This window comes from Lepisma saccharinum, chromosome 18, assembly GCF_977018435.1.
Source record: "Lepisma saccharinum chromosome 18, izLepSacc3.1, whole genome shotgun sequence".
Classification (NCBI taxonomy): Eukaryota; Metazoa; Arthropoda; class Insecta; order Zygentoma; family Lepismatidae; genus Lepisma; species Lepisma saccharinum.
The window spans coordinates 23988546-23994545 of record NC_139246.1 but is presented as its reverse complement, the minus strand read 5'-3'; positions in this window follow the sequence as shown (position 1 = coordinate 23994545).

The window sequence follows — 6000 nt, the reverse complement described above, 5'->3', positions numbered from 1 at the left end:
TGTGATTGGTGATATGCATGGACTAGACTAACTTGCAATTACGGGAAGATACTGAAAACACAAAAATCTAACAGCAAAACCCAATTATAACCGATATCCAACATTGACATCGGAAGATTTCAATAATATCTATTTTAATTGGTAATGCATATCTTAGGTTTTTTCATAAGAGACTTCCCATATTAAGTGAAAGAGTTCGCTGGGAGTAGTGATACAGTGAACTCGAAAATTCCAGCTGCGGATAACTTATTCAAGAGGAAATAATACATATATCCAAAAAATTGATAAAATTAATGCGTTTTTCAAGCTGACATCGGAGACTTTGTTTGGAAGGTCGTTTATATTTTGAATGACAAAAATATAATTTCCTCTGGCCAATTAATTTCCTCATATATGGGGTGCTTATATTGTCATGTAAGTAAAGTTTGCTAGAAGAAAGTCCGTGATTAAGTAACCGAATATTCATATCCAGCTTTGGGAACAAACCAATGTGATTGCCTCCATATGGTGCCTCACAATAGGATTAGAACTTGGGTTGTAGGTTGGTATTATTCAGCTAATTTTTTCTTGAATTCCTGTAAGTGTTCCAATCATTGATTTCCATACTCTGATGAGAATACCTTAAGTAGAGAGTATACAATTTTCTCATACCCTGCATTGCGAAACTTTAAAAACAAATAATATTTGTATGCTTAATAGTGGTTCTGTCGGAAAGGTCCATAAACGTGTCTTGTAGTAGGATCTTGTTGGAAGTGGCGTCACCTGCTGCAATTCTACAACGAAAAGGAAACAAGGAATCAAGCTCATAGCATGCAACATGCTATGTTCATGTGTTTAAATCATGGAAGTGGAAACTCGACGTAATGTTCTTCTAATATGTGGAAATTAAATTCATAAATCCAATATATATCACCAATACATGCAACAATCTACAGTAATTTGTATTACAGGATACTCTAAATTCCAATTATGAAGTTATATCCGTTAAACGAAACATCAATTTCTAATTTCTCATTTTCTAATAACTATAAATAAACCTAAACAATCAATTTCTAGAACTGAAACAAAACTAAACCAATATAAAATAAAATAATAACCTGTGGCTCGACAGCCCTTGAAGGGTCTAGGCCGATCTCCCGACTGCCAGTCTCCTTCCCACAATCCTATCTAGAGGTGTGGAGATCTTCAACCGGTAATGGGACACTCAACCAATATACATTTCTCATAAGCTTTAATTCCAATTTGCAATTAGAGTTAAGATCAAAATAATAATAGGTAATACAAAATTGTGTGTGTAACCTACCTGTTCTGGACTCCAGAATAGGCCAGGAATAAAATTATGTTTTGTAACATATTGTATTCACTTACATGCAAGCCCAAATCAAGTTTGTGAATAGATAAAAGGGTGAACCGCAAGTCAGAGAAAACTGACACCTTGGTTTTTTTTTTTAGAGGAACCAGGGTAAAAAGTGCATACCCCTGAATGTATGCAGGCAGAGGCCAACTCATCAGGGGGTTCCCCCTTTTACTATTTTTTTTGGGGTTTATACTTAAATCTCTAGAACACGGAAGTCAGCTTGGTACCTGTTCATAGTACTACCATTGTTTACATAAAACAATGCAAGTGTAGGTTAGAACGCTGAGGTGACGTACTCCACTGAAATTTGAACCTCTCAACAGTAACTTCTGGATTTACTTGATACTACCACTTAAAAACTTTCAATATATTGTAAGAAGTAATTTAGGGGGGAAAAATTGAATGATCGTGGTAGTTACATAGCAAGTCTTCTCTTATCCATAGATGTTTGTTTACAACTCTTGGAAACAGCTTAAATTACTGACAATTACCAATTTGAGACTGGGTGAGCCCTGGAGCCATTGGGAATGAAACTTAGGTCTCCCACCTTGCAGTCAGACACCCTACCGACTATCCCACCGCCGCTCTCAAATATATATATACACACACACCTACACACCATGTGGCCATTTCATTACAACCACCACTGCAAGCAGCGCTGACTATGTGTTTGGCGAGAGCGTGCTGCTAGCCAATGTGTCGTGCGGAGATAAGATGTTGCTAGTTCATTATGTAGTGTGGTTCAAAATGGGGAAACAGAAGTACATGACAGAGTTTGCCAAAGGTCAGGTCGTTGAGGCCAGAAGAGCCGGTGCATCCATTTCACATACTACTGCGATGGTGAGGTGTTCAAGATCGGCTCTAGTGAATGTGTTACAAGAGTGGCGTCAATATGGTCAAATGATGTCCCAGTGAGAGAACTGTACACACAGGGCCAGAGGGGATTGGAGGATACGACGACTCGTCCAAGCCAACATGCGCGCCACAGTGTAGCCACCGACATCCGAATACAACACAAATCAACCAGGGACTGTATTTACCAGAACCATTCATCAGACACTCTCATGTATGGGTACGTTAGCAGATGACCCCATCAACACTCACTCCCTATTCAAGAGCATAAGTGCATATGACACTTGTGGTGCAAAGAATACGTGAATTGGCATGTGAAAGACTGGAAGAAGGCACGTTGGTCCAACGGGTCTCGATTTTTAGTGCATTCCGTGGATGGTCGTGCGAGGGTTTGGCGTAAACAACATGAAAGTGTTCTTCCATCTTGCACAATGTCAAGGGTGCAGGCAGGTGAAAGTAGCTGTATGCTGTGGGGAATGTTCACATGGCAAGAACTTGGAACCCATGGAGCATGTAGAGCATCATTGGTATGTCAGTCCTATCATTGTCTCCTAGCAGACACAGTACATCCCAGTATGTTGCATTTTTCCCTGATGGTTCTGATATCTTCCAGAATGATAATGCAACATGTCATCGGGCTCGTGTAGTACAGGATTGGTATGAGGAACACTCATCTGACTTCCAACAAATGATCTGGCCTCCAAATTCTCCCGATAGAGCATATCTTGGATTATATGGAGTTAGAGTGCGCGTCAAATCTCCTGCATATGGCGATAGCCAATAGCAGCGCACTGCAGCGGTGCCATGTCGAAATCTCGCACGGAAAAGAGACAGCGTGGTTGAGCGAAACGCCTTGTCACGGAGAGCACGGAACATTAGGTAATATAACATATATTAAACTTAATGGGAGAAAATAACATGCCTGATTATGCCAGAGGGACTGCCAGAGAGGGACTCCTCGTCACTCCAACAACTGCCGTCGTTGTCCTCAACGTCACTGTGTCGTCCTTCAAATGTATTATAATTGGGTCCAAAATTTCGTCCCGATCTATCTCCCTTACAAAATCGTTTTCCTGTAATTGTTGTGCATGTTTAACACAAGCGGCCCATTGTTCTTGTGTTACATTGTCAAGTTATTCGTTAACAAGTTAACAACACATTTTAATGTGTGGTTCTGTTTTACCCATATCTCGTCAAGGTAAAAGATTGGTCTCGAATCACCAGATACTCGAATTTCGTGCATTGCACGAAGGAATTTTACCCTTGACGTAACAATGTCACTTCTCTCCATCAGAAATTTACGACCGTCGTTGGTTTTCCTGTACTTGAAGCCTAATTGTTTCAATATTCTCAAGGTGGAAGTTCTAGAGCCTTTGTAAGATATTTTGTCCCGTAAAGAGTACGTTATCATTTTGGCAGTAGGAAATTCGCCACAATCGTAAACTTTAAAGACGGTTCTACGAACTACGTCTTTTTCAAAGTCACCTAGGTTTGTTGTTCTTTTCGGTACGTTAATGTGCTTTCTAGGTGATTGAAACATTGGAGCAGGCCCCGATCCACATTATTTTGCCCCCGAACATATCCGAGAAACGGTAGCTTGATTCACACCACACGCTTGAGCTGTTAGAGCCTGGCATTTCTTAAAGTCAATTTTACTTCTCTATTCTTCATTCGAACATTATTTTAAAAACAGGAACGAAGGAAGATCAAAAATGATACAATGCAAATACGTTTATAATAACATTGCTTCTACAGAGGGAACGGTATAAGCTACAATCACGCTTGTTTTTCGTACATACTCGCAAATTCATTATCTTTCCATCTGTTGAACTACTGACACTTGAAATAATATATTTATATCCGAGCGCCAGGTACACGATTTTGTAGCGAGGTGAAACAGGTTCTGAACTAGGCAACGCCGCACGTCTGTGATTCGCTGGTGCTGTTCAGCAGTTCAAGGCCATATGCAGGAGATTTGACGCGCACTCTAGTGACACATTAGGCACCAGGAGACATCAATCATGTCAATCCCAGCACTAAAGGCTGTATTGGCCTCAGCATGGTTTTCAATAACTGTGGACTACTCCAGACATATTGTGGATATCTGCTGTCATAAAAGCAAAAGGTGGTCCAACAGACTACTAGGTGGGTGGTCATAATTCAATGGTGTGTGTGTGTGTGGGCGTGCGCGTTCATTAGTGCTGCAATGAGCATTTTTTGCTCGAGCTAGTTTGCACGGGCAACACTAGATGGCATGTAGAATTGATAGGTCTTTCACTCGAACAAGTGGAATACACTCTAACTCTCAAATCCTATTACAGTGGAATTAAAAAAAAAACAAAAAAAACCGAGCACTCGCGACTCCTGTGCACCCTACTCGCACGTGGAGTGGAGGGTTAGAGTGGAGCACGCTTTCTTATGGCCCGAGCTGATTGGAGGAAGGGAAAGGTGCACTGCACAGAGACTTTTCGTCGAATGTTATTTTCCTTGGGGTCGCTCTATACGCTGGTAAAGTCGTCTGCTAGTCCCACGCATGGGTGCGGCCATGTTGGCTGTATACAACTGGTTGCTAATTTGCTAATGCTATTCCGTGTTCTTGCAGTTTGGAAAGGTGAGTCGAAAACAATGAAGAAGGGAGAGTTAGCACATAGGGAAAACAACTTTGCAGAGCTTTAGATATGTACGATAAAGAAGGTGTCTTCGAAGGAAGGGTGCAATGAAGCATGAAAGAAAAAGAATATGATATTATGCAAAGTACTATTCGGATGATGTCGCACTGTTGCGACTATAGCTCGACCACAAGGAAAAAAACCTTCCATCCAAAGCGTTCGCGCAACTCTGCCGTTATCGGTGTTCGGGGCAGTGTTGCCAGGTCAGATTTGAAAAAATCGGGAGATTGTTCCTTGGGAAACCAGAAGATCTGCTACAAAATCCGATGATCTAATAGTAGCGGATGAACGATGTTCTTGGGGGCGGAGGGGCGGCATAGTCGTGCGCACTGGGGGAGGGGCAAGGGGAGTGGCGCGCATTGTTTACGGTGTAAACGTCACAGATACTTTTGTAACAATGGTGCTAAACCCAGCACCCTGTGTTTGGCGAAAATATACCGAAGATCTCCATTTCAGGAGTGGATATGTTTCAAACAAAAGAAAGTAAACCGTCCGAAGGAACCGACCAACATCTTTCATCTCTTCTGCATTTTCCGGTTAGAGGGTGCGTAGAAAACACCCTCAAATTTGCCCATTCTCAGCACCGACACAAGGGGTTTGCGATGCCTCTATTATCGCGAGGAATTTTTATGACAGGAAATGGTAGAAAGTTGTGTTCACAGATGAAGTCAACGTGCCGCCTTTCGTTGTCGGCGATTTTCCACAATCTTTCAACTCGAATGCTAACAATAACAAATCAATTTGCCTTCTGCTGGTGTTCGGTGTACAGCTATCGATAGGGGTGGGCACGCGTAATGCACCATAATGAGAAAATGCATTACGTATGTGAAATATATTTCGTGAATTAGACAGCATGTCTTCCTCAATAATTCAAGATAGCAACGCTTATGCTAGGGTGCCACCCATCCTCCCCATCTGCTAGAAATACACCCACACCCACAAACACATACATGTATAACATAATTTGCCCACGCTACAAAGTCAGTGTTTCTAGCTCGTAAGGCAAGGACGTTTCACTGTGTTTGTGTCACATCATCCATTTCATCAGTTTTTCATTCATCCATATTGTCGTACTTACCCGTAGAGGCACAAAAGCAACGTAAAATAACTAAAATTGAAATA